This window comes from Callospermophilus lateralis, unplaced genomic scaffold (assembly GCF_048772815.1).
Source record: "Callospermophilus lateralis isolate mCalLat2 unplaced genomic scaffold, mCalLat2.hap1 Scaffold_89, whole genome shotgun sequence".
Taxonomy (NCBI): domain Eukaryota; kingdom Metazoa; phylum Chordata; class Mammalia; order Rodentia; family Sciuridae; genus Callospermophilus; species Callospermophilus lateralis.
In genome coordinates this window covers 263372-282651 of record NW_027517018.1, presented here as the reverse complement: position 1 = coordinate 282651, position 19280 = coordinate 263372, and the positions used below count along the sequence as shown (strand labels likewise).

General features: G+C 32.4%; 1 pseudogene; it reads right to left on the bottom strand.

Moving 5' to 3' along the window:
• Positions 1-16338, bottom strand: part of LOC143390065 (zinc finger protein 280D-like) — a 54344-nt pseudogene extending 38006 nt beyond the window's left edge.
• Positions 16339-19280: the final 2942 nt, after the last annotated feature.

Here is a 19280-nt window from a genome sequence, read left to right as displayed (position 1 = left end):
CTGAATACAGCAACAAGGACCTGGAGTTGTGGCTCAGCAGTAGAACGCTCTCGTAGTGCATGCGGGACACTGGGTTTGATCCTCAGCACCACGTAAAAATGAATAAATAAAATAGAGGTATTGTGTTCAGCTACAACTAAAAAATAAACACTAAAATAAATAAATAAATAAACTCAGCAATAAGACAAGCATACCTATTCTCACCAATCTTTTTTTTTAATTGAATATGACAGTGGAATGCAATACAATTATAATTTTTTATAAATACAACAGTGAAATGCATTACAATTTTTTTTTATAAATGACAGTGGAATGCCTTACAATTCATATTACACATATAGAGTACACTTTTTCATACCTCTGGTTATATATAAAGTGTATTGACACCAATTCGTGCCTTCATACATGTTCCACCACTCTTATTCAATATAGTAGTACTTAAAACCTTAGCCAGGCCAATCAGGCAACAGAAAGAAATAAAAGGGATAAAGATAGGATAGGAGGAAGTTAATGTATCCCTTGATTACAGACACAATTCTATATTCAGAAAATCCTAGACTCCACCAAAATACTCTTATAACTGACAAATTCAGCAGATTTGTAAGATTTTACAAAATGCACACACAAAAATCAGTAGCTTTTCTAGACACCAATATCAAACTCACTGAGAAAGAAATCAAAAAGCAATCCTATTCACAGTAGTCTCAGAAAACAAAAACTAAAATACCTAGGAATAAATAAAACCAGAACTGTGAAAGACTTCTATAATAAAAATGACCCCAAAGAGGTATAAACATAAAGAACTTGAGGAAAAAAAGAAAAAACTAATGGAACATGGGAAGGCTTCCCATGTTCATATTAGGAGAATATAATTTAAATGGCTATAACACCAAAAGTGATCTACATGTACCATGCAATCCTTATGAAAATATCAATGACATTATTCATAGAACTTGAAAAAAATTCTAAAATTTGTATAGAATCATAAAAGACCTAGAATAGTCAAAGCAATCCTCAGCAGAATGCACAATGTAGGAGCCATCACAATACCTGACTTAAAAATACACTACACAGCTATAGTAACAAAGATATGTACTGACGTAAAAACAGACATGAAGGCTATGAATAGAATAGAAAAACAAGAATAAAGCCACAAATCTGTACCGTTGAAATAGTGAGCAAGAACTTTTCCTTACTTCTTTGCCACAGAACCCTTCTTTTTCTTATATAATCTAAAAAATTCCTTAAAATCTGAATTTCAGAGCCTCCTAAAATAATAAAATGCTCAAACTAGTTTAAGAGAATTATATAAACTATGCTCTGAACTGTGTGTTAAAACAATTATTTCATATGAAACACTTCACCATTTGAAGTTTATGTCTGACATTTAAAAATTAAAATGTGGCATGTACATGTTGGCGATTATGAAAATAAGGTAACAAAATTTCTAAGTTATTAAAAAATTAAACAAATGTTTTCTAAATTTGAAAAACAATGTGACCAATAAAATATTGATTTTTTAAAATAAAATAAGAATAAGCATCCATTATAAATATACAAACTTAATTTCTTAAATCTGATGATTAAGGAATGCCAGTCTTACATAATTACTATGAAAGCAGATTTTTATCTAAGCTAAATAGAAATTCCATTATGAGAAGATTTCTTATCTAAATATTGAGATAGACCATAGTGACTGTAAATCTCAAAAAATTCCTTTTTGAGAGGGGGAGTCTCACTATGTTGCCCGACTGGCCTTGAACTTGTAATCCTCTATCCTCATCTTCCCAAGTAGTTGCAAATATAATCATGTGCCACCATGCCTGGCTTCAACCTTTATAAAAATTAAATTCTGAAAGTTTTACCTTCATGTGATTTTTCAAAGGATCCAAAAGATTGAAATGAATATTGCACTTTGGACAAGCTCTTGGAAAAGGTGTTCCATTTTTAGATTGATTTGATGAGGTGTTTGCACCTAAAATAAATTCAGAACATTTATGATTCAAAACTCATCACTTTTGAACATTAAATAATCACTAATAGTTTCAAAATTTATAATAATTTCTAAAATTTATGTATAAATACTATAGTAATTTTTATAGTATAGAATGTCAGAATTCATATTTACCTTTTGATGGCATAGCCTGGGAAGATGTCAGTGAAGGAGGTTTAACTGAAGGGAATTCAGCTGGAGAATTTGTTCCAGAAACAACCTCACAGGGCTTAGGCTTTTTTGGATTAGCACTGTTTACTTCAGAAGCAGAAGGATGTTTTGATAAAAATGAACTTTCATTCACACCTACAATGATTTAAACAGTGGAAAAAATATTTTAGAACACCTAGAATACTACTCATAACTAAGTACAAATACTTTGGAGTTAATTTACAGATAATATAATTAATTACCATATCACACAAATAACAACAAAAATTAAGTGATCCAAACTCAGGGCATATACAGAAATAGTATAAACATTTATTATAAACTCCAAGAATTAAGATAATTTGTAAAATAACCTTTCTATGCAAGAAATTCTAAATGTGGCTTCAAACAGAAATACATAAACTGCTATTATAAAAGAAGCCAGACCAAAAATTTTAAAGCAGAAAACACTGAACCAAGTTCCCAGAAGTAAATTACTTTTGGATACTTAAATGTGTTAAAATTTGTTAAAAAAAAAGAAAGAAAATCTGACAATAACTTTTTTTTGTTCCAAAAATTGATACCCTCATATGCTTTTTTATTTTGCAACTTAAAATGTCTACTGCAATGTTAGCTCTTTTCTCACCTAACAAACTGAAGAGTGGTCTACTGACAGCTTTAGGTGATTTTAACCACTTATTGCCATGTACAAAGTGGAAACAACTAAGTTTGAATAATATTTTACTCATTCATATGAAAGGGCACATAATGCAGGGAGTTAGTATAAGGATTTTCATACTATGTTCCCCAGAATTTTATGGGGTCATTTTAGGGAATATATTGGGCATGTCTGACAAAAAAACACTTTTCCATTTTATTTATTTGATATTCACATAAAATTTTGTTTGTACAGGGATTTCATTAAAAAAAAACCTCTTCCATTTAAAAACCATTGCCTTAAGGATAAAGAATTTAGACCTATTTAGAGCATTACTAAGAAAAATGGGGATATTTAGACTATAACCAAGCCAGGCAAAGTCCTTTTAGAAAATAATACACAATGGGCTTTGTAAAAATGGATTCTAAAACTGTACATCATATTTTAATAATGCCAACTATACACTAAAAGTAAAAGCAGTGAATAAACTACAAATATTCTTGGCTTTTAAGTCAGACAAGATAAGTTCAAATCCAGACTACGACATCAGTCTCTAGTTATGCACTCTTAAGCTTATTTAATTAATTTTTCTGAGTTTAAGCTTCCTTTTTTGTAAAATAAGTTATAATGCCTTATTTTATAGAGCTATTTAAGAAAAAGATAATATACTTAAAATATCCCAAGAAAATATTTGGTACATAAAAAGCACTCAGTAGAAAGTGAAAGCTACTATCATTACTAACTAAATATTTCCCATCTTTATTTTAGGGGGAAAAATTATTCCAACAGATATAATAGTAAGAGCAAATATGCCATAAAAAAAGTATTATAGTAGTTAGCTTCTTTCTTACATCCTTTGAGATAACATAAAAATGATCTCCCACTAATGAAGCACTCTATTACAAACTGCAGGTCCATAAGACAGATTCCATGAGATCCCTTTAGCATTCTTGTGAGAGGTTACCTGAAAAACCACTAAGTGCTAGCATTTCAAATGAATCAATTGATTTTACAACAGGCTAAATAGTAGAAATAGATTGCTTTAATGGAGGAATTTAACAGAAGAAATCTCAATGTTAAAAAAAGTCACTTGCATTTGATTGAACTTCTGATTCTTTAACTTATCTCCATTCTATTAGGCTGTGCTATTCCCTACTTTTAAGAAATTCTATCTCTGCCAGTATAAATCCTATACTCACTCAAGATCAAACTCAAATTCAGTCTTCTCTGAACCCTCATAATTTCTACCGTGTGTTACTGAACATCATAGTACATATAATTATTAATATTTATCATACATAACTGCTGTCATGTAATTTAAACCTTATAAATGCATTTTCAAATTTACTTATCTTATTTGGCCATCAGAAAAGCCCTGAATAGAATGGCAATCATCAAGAATACGACAACAATAAATGTTGACGAGGATGTGGGGAAAAAGGTATACTCAAATATTGTTGGTGGGATTGAAAATTGGTACAACCACGATGGAAAGCAGTATGGAGATTCTTCAGAAAACTTGGAAGGGAACCACCATTTGACCCAGTTATCCCACTCCTCAGTTTATACCCAAAGGACTTAAAATCTGCATATTAGAGTAATGCAGCCATGTCAATGTTTATAGAAGCTCAATTCACAATAGCTAAAGTATGGAACTAATCTAGGTGTTCTTCAATAGATGAATGGGTAAAGAAAATGTGATATATATATAATGGATTATTACTCAGCTTTAAAGAAGAATGAAATTATGGCATTTGCCAGTAAATGGATGGAGTTGGAGAATATCATGCTAAGAGAAATAAGCCAACCCCGAAAAATCAAAGGCCAAATGCTTTCTCCAATACCTGGATGCTAATTCACAATAAGATGGGAGGCACCAGAGAAGAATAGCATTACCTTAAATTAGGTAGAGGGAAGTGAAGGGAGGGGAGAGGAGGGAAGGTGATGTGGGGATAGGAAGAATCATAGAATGAAACAGACATTATTACTTTATGTATATGTGATTGCATGAGATATATGTTTCTACAATATGTACACTAAGAAAAATGAGAAATTATATCCCACTATGTATATCAAAGTGCATAAATGCATTCTTCTGTCATGTATAGCTAATTAAAACAAATTTTAAAATTAAAAAAAGCCTGGAATAAACTATATTAAAAATTAAAATAAAGGGCTGAGGTTGTGGCTCAGTGGTAGACTGCTCACCTAGCATGCGTGAGGCATTGGGTTCAATCTTCAGCACTACATAAAAATGAAATAGATACTGTGTGTCCACCTACAACTAAAAAAATATTTTTTAAAAAAGAATTTAAGTAAGTCTCCAAATGGCTGATTCAGGTATGGTGAATGAATGCATAATATAAGAAAAATAAGTACCTCTACTTTGAATAATATCAGAAAACAAAAGTGGAAAGAGGTAAACTGACTAAACATTCTCCAGATTAGAGGTTCAAACTTACTTCTTTCAAATTACCTTATTTACTGCTCAGACTAAAGTTTCATTCTTTATATCAGAAAACCTGGCTAGAGAATAGGTGTCATAATCCTTACTTTTAAGAAGTTTCAAGAATTCATATCTTCTATGAATAAAAGTCCATGCGTTTGTAAAACCAGATTTAGCACAAATACATCCCCATTTCTCTTTGGGTCTTACCTACTTTATTAACTAGAAGTTTACTAGGTATGTAGTGACACCAAGAGAAGTGAGTATCAAATATTGTGGAAAAGAAAAACAGTGGTGTACATCTAAAATCACAATGACTCATGAGGCTGAGGTAAGAGGATTGAAAGTTTGAGGGCAACTCAACAACAGCTAGTCTCAAGTAAAAATATTTTTAATAAAGTTCTAGATCAGTGGTAGAATGCTTGCTTAGCACATGTAATGCCCTAGATTCAAATCCTCTATACCACACACACAAAAAAGAAAAAACATTAAGCATTATTACTATGGAAAAAGAATGGACAGAAGTTGAGTTTGGTAGATTCTTCACACTGATCTGTTTAGTAAACAACCTAAAAACTCCAAAAAAATCATATACATCTCTACTTCATCAAATATTTGAAACACATATAAATTGCCAGTACATAAAGATTAAGTACTTTGATTACAGAAAATTTTCAATAAGACAAAATTTATACTATACAAATGTATTTTGATTAATGAAGAATTTTGTTATACCCTCAATGAACTTAAAATCTTCTTCAATAGGTAAATTTCATTACTTTTTCAAATAGCATTTATTGAGTACTTACTATGTACAAATCATTTCTTTAATGTGGTTACTTTACACTAACACTTTAAAATCATGTTTTACTATCATATTGAGACCATTTATTGGACTAGAGTGACACTAACCTAATGAAGAAATCAATAATAACAAACACTTTTTCCCCTAACTGGTCATAGAAACTAATTTTTAAAATAGAATATTTAGGGCATATGAGGACCTCTATAATTCATATAAATTACTTTAAGGTGTTAAGTTTGGCTCCAAGTGAGAATGAGTTCAAAGAAGTTTAGCCAAGATTTTATATAAAGTTACCGAAAAAGGCATTCAAAAACTATTAGCACAACTCCATGTTACAATATATGAAAGACTTCACAAGAGGATTTGAGCTTCAAAATAGAAAGTTAATTCCATAAGCAAATTCATCAAGTTTTTCTTTTATAACTTTTTGGAAAAAGTACTAATACCAACCTGCTATAGAAAGTGTTGGTCCCCCTTGGTAATGTGATAATCCTGTCTCCTGGGTCAAGTCAAATAGTAATTCTGAAGAATTATTAGATACAACTTGTGATGAGCTCATTATGTAATCCTGTTAAAATATTTCAGAGAAAGAATATTACATTTATTTATTATAGTTATAATTATTTTTCATTAAATTTATAAATGCAAATTAATTATATGCCAATATTATAAGAATAACCTTTGATGCCTCAATTATTAATAAGCTTAAAAACACAAAAATGATTTCTAATTTGCCAAAATTATAATTTACTAAAACTTTGAAAGCAAGCTAAGAGAGCTGGTTTATTCCTGACTAGCCAATTAATTTGAAGGAAAAATTATAGTCCAACATTTTCAAGATAAAAGAAAAGTAAATCCATTTTACATTAATAACAGTGATACACTCTGAGAGGGATTCTAAAAATGCTGTATCACCATCAAAAAGCAAATAATAGAACTGGGCAAAATCTTGGGCTAAACAAGGAGACAAGTATAAAACATATTAACATGGTTATAAAAGTTAAAAGTTCTTGTGCCTCTAAAAAATTCTGCATCCTGGTGTCTGGGGTGTGGCTCAGTGGTAAAGCACTTGCCTCCCACGTGTGAGGCACTGGGTTTGAGCCTCAGCACCACATAAAAGTAAATAAACAAAATAAAGATACTGCATCCATGTACAACTAAAAAATATATTTTTTTTAAATCCTGCTTTCAAAATATCAATACAAACAAACAGAAACATTAAGGACGAATATATCAGACAATATGAATTTTGGAACCATGTTTCTTGGAGAATGTTATAAATCAGAAAAGACTGGTCCCCTCACTCTTCCTATCATCCCACAGAAAGCTGTGGTAGGCCAACCTCTCCTTTAATAAGGCAAATATAAAAGCAACCTGGCCAGTAGGCTGAATAAGTAAGAATGCCAAGCAGACAGGGAACAGAATAGAAGTTATTTACAGAAGTGATCTGGGTCAGCAGCCCTGCTCCTAGAGACCAGAGCCTCAAAGGAAATTTCAGCCCTTCCATGAGGAAAAAGGGTGGTTCAAACTAGCAGGAAGATCTCAAGAAAAGAGAAGTAAAAAGTATGAGATGAACTATGCTGTGGTCAAATATACAGTAATAAATACATTTATGTGAAAATATACACATATATTTATTATAAATAATTATGAGAATTGTGGTCAATAAATTTAGGAATATTCAAATAGCATTGTATATTAAAAATACTGACACATACACAAAACACACACCACAATATTATGCTCCAATGCCATTTTCATAAAAGACAATCATTGTTGAGAGTAAGCCAGACCACTCTACATGTTGTAATATATAGCAAGCAAGTTTTAAGATTAACAATGCTTAAAAATCAAACTGGAAAAAAAGACAGCTACTTTTAGGAAAAAAAAATGGGCAAAGGACATAAACTGAGATAATTCAAACTAAAATGCAATGGCCAATATATTCAAAATACCTTTTTTTCCAACATACTAGTCAAAGAAATGCAAATAATAGTGTTTACTGTATTGGCATTCTTCAATACTGCAAAATATATAATTAGCAGCTACTCTTAAGAGTATCAAGATCAAAAAAAAGAATTAATAACTGCAGAAAACATAAGACTAAGAATAAACTACAAGGTGAGATCATGAATAGGATCCTGGAAAGAAAAGAAACATTAATGAAAAAACTGGTGAAATTCTAATAAGTTCTGAGGTTTAGTTCATATTAATTGCCTGTGATAAAAAGTTAACATTGGGGGAAAATGGGTAAGAGAAATATAGGAACTGTTTGAATTATTTTTTTCTTGTAAGACTAATGATAGAACTGTTATGTCTTATTGATATATGGTTTTCTTAAGCAGTGGGAGGGAGGGGAAGAAAGGGAGCAAGGGCGTAGGAATGATGTGGAATGAGTTAGACATCATTACCCTAAGTATATGTATGAAGACATGAATGGTGTGAAAATACTTTGTGCACAATCAGTGACTTGAAAAATTGTGCTCTATATGTGTAATATGAAATCAACTGCATTCTGCCATTGTGTATAACTAATTAGAATAAATAAATAATTTAATTAAAAAGACTAATGATAGTTTGAATTAAGTTAAAGTTTGAAAATGATGACTGGGGATGTGGCTCAAGCAGTAGTGTGCTCGCCTGGCATGCATGGGGCGCTAGGTTCCATCCCCAACACCACATAAAAATAACAAATAAAAATATTATATCCACCTAAAAACTAAAAAAATAAATAAATTTTTAAAAAAATGATGAAACATTCACTACTGGCAAAGTAGAGATTATATTTTGGTATTATCTGCATAAAAATGTTAGCAGTAGTTACCAAAGCCTTTAAAATAAGGTTCACATGACTAAATTATTCTACATTCAAGAATTCATCATGATAAGGAAATGAAAGTGTAATGGAAAATTATTTATAATAGCAGAAACATTAAAACCTATATATCTAATAATAGAGGAGTGGTAAAATAAATTGATGGATAATCATGCAGTCATTAACATCAAGATTTTGAGAAATAATCAATGATATGATCCAAGTAGAATGTTTAGTAAGAAGTGAAATACATATTGACATATACAACATGATCCGGATATATTCTTCTCTCTTTTCTAAACTTTCCTCACAAAATACATATTATTTTATAACAAAATTTGAAGTATTTTGTTTATAAATTGAGGGCTGATCAAGTTTAAGAATTTTCCTTTGTTACTAACTTTCCAATTGACACAGGACTGTTAAGAAGTTATAGAAATAAGTTATTACTGTAACACAAATAACATCTAGAATTTAGTACCAAAAAGAGAGATATGGATATTTGAGCCTTAAAATGTAGTTTAAAAAAATCAATAATGCCATACTGAACTATAACTAAGCAAAATTTTACTTCAATTTAAATATTTTTTCTAAATATATGCACTTTAAGAATTGAAAATTTCATTTTCTAAAATAGTTCTTTTAACATAAGTATAATAAAGTTAATGCTGTTAAACACTTTTCTAGAAGAAAACTCTGGTTAATTATCACAATTTCAGAGAGCAGGCAATCCACTAATCAACAATAACTAATTAAAATAATTCTCCAATTGAGAATTATTTTATCTCCAATTGAGTCATTTTCCTTGAGATGGCAGGTACACTGTGTTCAATTTTGAGGAAGTGATTGCCAACTACCCAAAATAAAAGAACCGTGCCTGGCAGATATATACTAAAGTGGCCACCACATCCCACCTCCTGTTAATCATATCCTGTGTGATTCCCTCCCTTTGTATTGGACCTCTGACTTGCTTCGAACCAGTAGAATACAGCAAAAGTAATAGGATAAACATGATTTTCTATTAGTAATTACATTAATTCAGACTCTAATGACATTTTGCTAAGGATTCTCCCTTAATACCTTTGAGAACGCAAGTAGCCAACCTGGGAAGACCCATCTGACAAAGAATGAACCAAAAAACAGTCAGATACTGAGACTCAGTTTGACAACCTGTAAGGAAATGAATGCTACAAACAACCATGTGAACTTGAAGCAGATACTTCCCCCACAAAGCTTCAGATAAGACTGCAACTTCAGGAACCACATACTGAAAGTGGCCTTGTGAGACCCTAAAGCAGAGGAGCCAGCTAAACCATCATCCGACCCACAGTAATATTACATAAGACTGTGAGATAATGCATGTGTTGTTTTAAATACATACATGTGTGATAATGTTGATACAAAAAAACAAATAAATAATACACCATGGTTTGTCAGTCATTGTTTCAAGTAAAAATGGTGTTCTAATTTTTGTTGTAATTAATCTTGGAATTTTATTCCTTTACAATTGCCAAAAAAATAAAGATAAACAATAAAAACAGCACAATGAGGAAGTCTCGAGTCATCCAATGTACACAAATGGGCATATATTTTTCAAATTAAATCCATTACTATATTTCTTATAAAGAATTATTTATTAGTTCTTAGGGATTACCTGAAAAATGTAGTCCTGGTCAAAAGGAAAGAAAAGATCAGATGCGGAGAATTTCTGAAGTGTGAAAGATACAATATACTTAGTTGTATAAGTACAAGATTACAGTCCCTGAACAAAGGACTGCAATCTCGTGCAAAGGACCTATAGTTTCCTCTACCAAAAGTTATCCTTTACCAGTAAAACCATCAACAGCTGCTTGAGGATAGGGTAGAAACCACTCAAACTTGATTAGGCACATTGTAGGAAAAATTTGAGCCCAGGTTTGTATATCTATACACATAATGGGTCTGATTATCTATGTTTGGTGTAATGATTCCCTTTCTGCATTTTTGGAATACTATTCTTAAGTATAGGATGGTCTATCTCCAAATCACTTGAAATGGAGAACTTGTGTAAAGATATGGTAAGGGACCAGCAAGAACAACAGAAACATAGGAGCACAATACCATCTATTATGTGTAAAACTGGATACCCAGGGAATAGAGTGAAATGTCAAAGAAATTTCCTGGTACACAGGAAAGACAACCAAAAACCAAAAAAACAGCCTTCTTCTATCCATGTGTTATCCAGTAAAACTCTATGCCTGTAGCCATTAAATTACCACGTAAGGGTTTCATATACCATTCCATAAATAAGGAAAGAAAATTTAGACTAAAAAGACTATAAGACAATAAGAAAAAGATAACTCTTTTGATTCTGGGCTTAAGGAATGAGAATTTCATAAGATATAAGTAAAACAAACTCAAACTTTCAAATTTCCATACCCCAATTCCATTTATAGTTTAGGTAAGGCATGACCAATATTGCAAGGTAATTAAAATGAAGCAGAAAAATAACTGTTGGTTTCAAAATCCAAAAGGTCATGACCTGGAAACTCACCTGGATCCCTACCCCTTAGACCATCTGGTGCCATCTACCGATTTCATGAAACTTTCAATGAAGGGCTCTGAAAAGGACTTGGCACACTGCTTGAACTTTTAGGCTTAGAAAAGAGCTAATTCTTCTGTAAGAATCTACAGTCTTTTAACAAAAAGATTATATATAATTTGGGATTAGTAATATCTAGGGAAAAAACATTCCAGTATGATGGATTAAACAGATGTCTTACACATAGTCTCCGCCTTATGGGAGAAAACAGGGGAGGCTCATAATGGTCACCTTTTTCAGGTTTAATGAGACGAGAAAAAAACCTATATGCCCTACATAGGGATCACTTACATTATAAAGCTATAATTAAATATTTAGTTCAAGAATAAATTTGGGAAATGTCTATTTAGATAAAATGTTCTATTTTTAAAAAACAGATAGTGTAGCTCATAATTCAATCACACAAGCACCAAACTTCAGACACAGAAGTACTTTATGTATGCTATTTCATCATGCAAAATATTTTAAAAGACAAATATTAATGGGTAGAGTTTAAAAATTAATAACATTAATGTTTTAAACTGGTGTTAATAGATCTTAGTAGTTTCATCAAGGAAACAAATATAACTGGAATCTACAACCCATCTAGGACTTAAGCCAGAGACTCTGAATCATTCACTGCCTACATACAGTTTTAGCCATGTATGAATGACAATGCAATGAGGCCTAGATGTGAGAACTTCCATCTGATACTAATATACACTTAGTATATTTCAAAATTTTAATCTAAGCATTCCAAATCTTTCCTTATGTAACTGCTAAATGAGAAAAGACAGAAATAAACAGATAAACAGTTCACTCGGATAAACAGTTTCACTAGAAAATTTTTCCAATCTCAGAAGACCTCCAATGCAACAAGCCAATCTAAGCCTACTTCTTTCTCACACATCTGATATTTAACCTTTGGCTTCCTTCTAGTCTCCAATCACATCCCCATTTTGATTCTCAAGTTCTTACTGGCCTCCCCCTCATCTCTCATCCCTAACTCCTTACAGTAGAATAAGTAAACTGAGTCCCATAAGACATTCACAAGTTTTTCTTTAAAAATAATATCTTATAAAATTTGGCTTTAGTAAAAGTAAATGCTTACTGGAAATTGCTGGTTTTGAACTCGATATCTCTCCAACAAAGATGGGCTCATCATCATCATCATCCTCAACTTCTTTTACTTTCTTCTGCCATGGTTCCAGTTCTTCTTCACATTCCATAAAGAGTTCTGCCATTTTTAAATTATCTAATTTTCAAAAGGAGAGAAGTAACCTTATTTTCAAAAAGAAAAGTAAAAACATTTTGCAGGGTGAGTACCAGGGATTGAACTAGTGGGCACTAGACCACTGAGCCATATCCCAACCCTATTTTATATTTTATTTAGAGACAGGGTCTCACTGAGTTGCTTAACACCTCGATTTTGCTGAGATTGGCTTTAAACTTGTGATCCTCCTGTCTCGGCCTCCCAAGCTGCTGAGATTGCTGGGATTACAGGCTTGCACCACCATGCCTGGCAGTAAAAACATTTTTGTAATACCTGATATTGAAGATCTACTTTAAAAATTCTAATAGCAATTTCTGAATTGATATTCGTAGTCAGTACCCTGTAATAACAGTAAGAAATTCAGATCTCACTAGGATAAAAACTAGTACAATTAAGATAGATTAAAAGGTAGATAGGAAGACAGAAAATGAAAGATATTAGTTATTTACCATAGATAGAAAACTTAGAGATAATAAAATCCAAAGTGAGCTGCAGTAGTATGCCTAGATAAACATATTCTATCTAATCATTATCTTTCTAAAGAGATATTAACCACAGGTAGACTAAGACTAAGAAATAACAGGTAGGAAACAAACTAGAGTTACTACCAAATTCAGGAACATTAGGCACAGAGCAAAGAAGAGATAGGTGCTAAATTAAAATACAGGAAATGAGGGAGGCTTATACCAGCCAGGTTATATTACATTTTCTCACCTGAAGAAACCGATCAAAACAATACATACAGTAAATACTACTTCTCAGAAATTATGACCAAGTATACTGAGCTCCTAAGAAGCACATAGATATAGGTAGAACACCAGTAGCATCAGGATTTTAGGAAAACCTCCTATCCACAAAAGAAATAAAAATTTCCAGGGTTCTGGCATTATCTTTAATACATCATTTTTAAAAGGTAATTTTTTATTACACTAAAATAATATCATTTCTACTTTTAACTCAAAATTCAAGCAATATTCTACCATAAAACTGAAAGATATCAACTGAAATTATGCTCTGGAGATGGCATGCAAAGCAAATATTTTAACAAATTAGATGCCATTTTTTTATAAATATATAGAAAAGTATGTCACAAACCATTCCCTGGTCTAATATTTAAATGTTTAGTAATCTACCTATCAAAGGCCTTCCTATTTTTTCAAATGTCATCGATATCACAAACTGACCCCTTTCTTTTATAATTGTACTATTTTAATAGTTAGATAAGAGTTCTTCAAGTTTTTCAACTCAGATCATTAAAAATACTAAAATCTATATCACTTCTGCACAGAGTACCTTACCTTAATAGTCTATATCATTCCAGTCTACAACATAAAAAGGACATGGACTTGAAATCAAATTGAATGGTTTAAATCTTCACTGCCTTGTAATTGTATGACTGAAGAAATTACTTGGAGCTATTTATGATATCTACCTCAGTTTTATATACATTCAAGAAAATGGAAAACACCATGTAAAACATCCATTTTCAACTAGAAACTCAAACAATTAATTGCCTGCTTGCACTAATCCTTGGTTCAATTATAATTTCCTCAATAAACCATTACATTTTTATTTTCCTTTGAATTTTGAACTACATTGACAGTCAATATCATTCAATTCAAATGTTAAAACACATGATCTCAAACTACTCTCTTTCTTCATGTATTAATTTTACATAGCCACAGTCAAATTTAATTCACTGAGAATACATTTCCCCCAGAACATTAGATAATCAACATACCCACAGCATGAGGTAACGTATAGATAAGGTGAAGTAAGATAGTACCTAATTTTGAAAAATTAGGAAAGATCCACTGTGAACTGATAATAAAAGTACTATTTATTTCCAGCTGATATATGTAATGAGTTAAATTGTGTTATCTCAAAAGCCATATGCTAAATTCCTAACCCTCACTACCTCAGACTTTGGCTATATTTATAGATAGACCTTTAGAAATAAGGTCACTAGGGGCTGGGTGATAGCTCAGTGGTAGAGCACATGCCTTGCATGCATGAGGCACTAGGTTTGAGCCTGAGCACCATATATAAATAAGTAAATAAATAAATGAATAAATAATATTTTTTAAAAAGGTCACATGGGTGGCAATAAAATCCATATAACTGGTGTCTTTTAACAGAAGTGAAAATTGGGATGCAGGCATATGCACACAGAGAGGACCATGTGAAAACCTAATGAGAACATGGCTATCTACAAGCCCAAGAGAGAAGCCAGGCCCTCCCCTTGTGGCCCTCTGAAGAAACCAACCCTACCAACAAGTTAATCTTGGCTTTTTAGCCTCAAAAATTATGAGAAAACAAACTTCCATCCTATAAACCACCTAGTCTGTGGTACTTTGTTGTGGCAGCCCTAGAGAACTGATAAGAGTATGCAAAGATCTTTCTTGTTCTTTCTCACAGGACTCTGCCATTGTTAAAATATCCAGAATACACTGCAGAGAGAAACGTTAAGGTCACATAGCACTTTTTTAATGTTTTCTAGAAATATTTTTTTGTCTATGCATAGAAGAAACACATGAATATACTAAATTGATATTTATCTCTTTTAACAAAAAGAATAAAGTTCACTTCTACTTTACTTTTTTATATGAACATTTGCTACTCCAACAATTTTAAGTTTTTAAGAAAAAGTCCTCCACCTTCTCTTGAAGCAGTTAAACAAAAACCATACACACTGTCATCTGTTGTGGCCACAACACTTACCATTTGGTTGAAAAGGGTTTTCGCCCATCAAGTTGCAGAGCTAATTTTCTGTAAATTGTCACCTAAGTACTGATACATGAGATCAGTCAATTTTATGAATCACTTTAAGGAAGACTAAATATTAAAACATGGGACTTGGAATTAAGAAATTATTGGGGAGAATTTTGATCTTAAAACTCACCATGTGCCTCCAAACAAGACAGCAAATTATATCTCTTTTCCCTCCTGTAAAATAAAGATATATTATCATTAGGATGGGGTAATTAAACTGCAATAAACTCTTTTTTCCTATAAAAAGCTCAATTTTTAAATTGGATATGTTTGATATATACATAACTCATATAACTGATTCATCCCTAAATAAACCCAATTAAATAAATAAAATGGTGGTTGAAGTAAGCACTTAATAATTGAATAAATACAATGAATTACTAAATAAAAACAATTTTAAACAATATTCTTTCATAAAAACTAGTAATCAATCACCTCATGATGTATTGTTTTAGTAAATCTGACTTTTCAAATGCCAATTGGCATTCATCTTTATTACCTACTTTTCACGTTTCAGAAATGTAATAATTTCTGTAAGAAAACAAAAGTTAAAATAAATTCTAGTTTATTATTCTATTTTTTTAGCAACTGAAAAGGAACAAAAACTTGGTTGGATACATTTCATCATAGACTGATACATTCAAAATATAACTACTGAGATCCACCCAGACTGGCCTCTGCCGCACAGGGCCCAGGCGCGCAGGGCCCAGGTGCACAGCCCTTTCCCAGCGGGGCAGACACTCGCCATAGCCTAGCCTCTGGTGCAGGACCACCCCGTCTGACCATTCGACTACTGAGGAGCCCAGATCCAGCCCAGACTGCCACTCCAGCACCCTGGGTTTATGCTCTGAGTAGGTCGGGTTCATCCCTCCCCCAGCGGGGCAGACACCTCCAGAGCCTAGCCTTTGGCACAAGACCACCTCTTCCTACCAGCAGACTACCACAGGAGGTCAAGCCCAGTGGCCCAGATCCACCCACATCAGCTTCTGCAGGGCCCAGATCCAGAATGCAGTAGCATCCATTGAGGGTCTGAAAGCCCAACATCAAGGTGAGGTACAGACAATCTGCACAGATACCACAAGAATATAGGGAAGAAACTGTAATGTCTCAGATCCACACTGCAAGAAAGGAAGACACATAGACAACATGAAAAAACAAGAGAGGAAAGTGCCCCAAACAAGACAGGACACTATAATAACAGAACGTATGAACACCAAAGTTGATGAAATGTCAGAGAAGGAGTTCAGAAGGTTCATAATCAAAATGATTTGTGAATTAAAGAATGACCTAAATGAGCAAATACAAGCACAAATTGATCACTCCAACAAAGAAATAGGAGAGCAAATACAGGTAGCAAAAGATTACTTCAAAATAGAGATAGAGACTCTGAAAAAAAAAACAGTCAGAAATCCTTTAAATGAAGGATAGCTTAAATCAAATAAAAAACTCAATAGAAAGCAAAACCAACAGACTAGATCACTTGGAAGAAAGAATGTCAGATAATGAAGACAAAGTATACAATCTGGAAAATAAAGTTAACCACACAGTGAAGAAAGTTAGAAACCATGAACAGAACATCCAAGAATTATGGGACAGCATCAAAAGAACAAATCTAAGAGTTATTGAGATAGAGAAAGGCATAGAGTTTCAAGTGAAAGGAATGCACAATCTCTTGAATGAGATAATATGAGAAAATTTCCCAAGCATGAAGAACAAATTGGAAAACCAAATACAAGAGGCTTACAGGACACCAAATGTACAAAATTACAACAGATGTACACCAAGGCACATTATACTGAAAATGCCTAACATACAAAAAGAATAAGGATAGAATCTTAAAAGCCACAAGAGAGAGGAATCAGATCACATATAGGGAGAGACCAATTCATTATCTCAGCAGATTTTTCAACCCAGACCTTCCAAGCCAGGAGATTGTGGAACAACAAATACCAAGCTCTGAAAGAAAATGGATGCCAACCAAGAATCTTATATCAGCAAAACTAAGCTTTAGATTTAATGATGAAATAAAAACCTTCCATGATAAAAAAAAAGTTAAAAGAATTTACAACTAGAAAGCCTACACTACAGAGCATCTTCAGCAAAATAGTTAAAGAAGGGGAAATGAAAAATAATGATGAAAATCAGCAGAGGGAGGGATTACACTATTGGAAAATCTCATCAAAGAGAAACCAAGTCATGTTAAATATCAGAAATAAAAAAAAATGGCTGGGAATACAAATCAGGTCTCAATAACCATGTTAATGGCCTAAACTTACCAATCAAAAGAAATAGACTAGCAGATTGGACAGAAAAAAAAAAAAAGACCCAACAATTTGCTGCCTCCAAGAGACTCATAGAAAAAGACATTCACAGACTGAGGTTATGGGTTAGGAAAAAGCATACCACTCACATGGACTGCAGGAGCAAGCAGGGGTTTCTATCATCATTTCAAATAAAGTAGACTTCAAACTAAAGTCAATCAAAAAGGATAAAGAAGGACACTACATTCTGCTCAAGGGAACCATACACCAACAAGACTTAACAATTATAAATATATATGCCCCGAACAATGGAGCGGCTATGTTCATCAAACAAACTTTTCTCAAGTTCAAGAGTCAAATAGACCACAACACAATAATTTTGGGTGACCTTAACACACCTCTTTAATCACTAGATAGATCTTCAAACAAAAGCCGAACAAAGAAACTATAGAACTCAATAATATAATCAAAAACTTAGACTTAACTGAGTTAAGAATATTCCAACCTTCAATGAGAGAATATAATTCCTTCTCAGCAGCACATGGATTCTTCTCTAAAATAGATCATACACTATGCCACAAAGCAACTCTTATCAAATATAAAAAAGTAGAGATACTACCCTGCATTCTATCAGATCATAATGGAATAAAATTAGAAATCAATGATAAAATAAGAAATAAAATACACTCTAACACCTGGAGACTAAATAATATGCTACTGAATGATCAATGGGTTACAGAACATCAAGGAAGAGATTAAAAAGTTTTTAGTGGTACCCAGATAGAATATATCAAAATTTCTGGGACACTATGAAAGCAGTTCTAAGAGGAAAGTTCACTTCATGGAGTTCTTTCCTTAAAAGAAGAAAAAGTCAACAAATAAATTACTTACCACTACATATCAAAACCCTAGAAAAAGAACAAAAAATCAACACCAAAAGCAGCAGACAACAGGAAATAATTAGAATCAGAGCTGAAATCAATGACATTGAAACAAAAGAAACAATTGAAAAAACTGACAGAACAAAAAGGTTGTTCTTTGAAAAAATAAATAAAATTGACAGACCCTTAGCCATGCTAATAAAGAGAAGGAGAGAGAAAACTCAAATCACTAACATACATGATGAAAAAGGAAATATCACAATAGACACTACGGAAATACAGAAGATAATTAGAAATTATTTTGAAAACGTATACTCCAATAAAATAGAAAATATTGAAGGCATCGACAAATTTCTAGAGTCATATAATTTGTCCAAATTTAAGTAGGATGATATACACAATTTAAACAGATCAATTTCAAGTGACAAAATAGCAGACACCATCAAAATCTACCAACCGAGAAAAGCCCAGGACTGGATGGATTCACAGCCGAGTTCTACAAGACCTTTAAAGAAGAACTAATACCAATAGTCTCCAATTTATTTCAGGAAATAGAAATTGCTGATGATATGATTCTATACCTGGAACACTCTAACTAGTTTTCTAGTTTTCCACCAGAAAACTCCTAGAACTAGTAAATGAATTCAGCAAAATAGAAAGGTATAA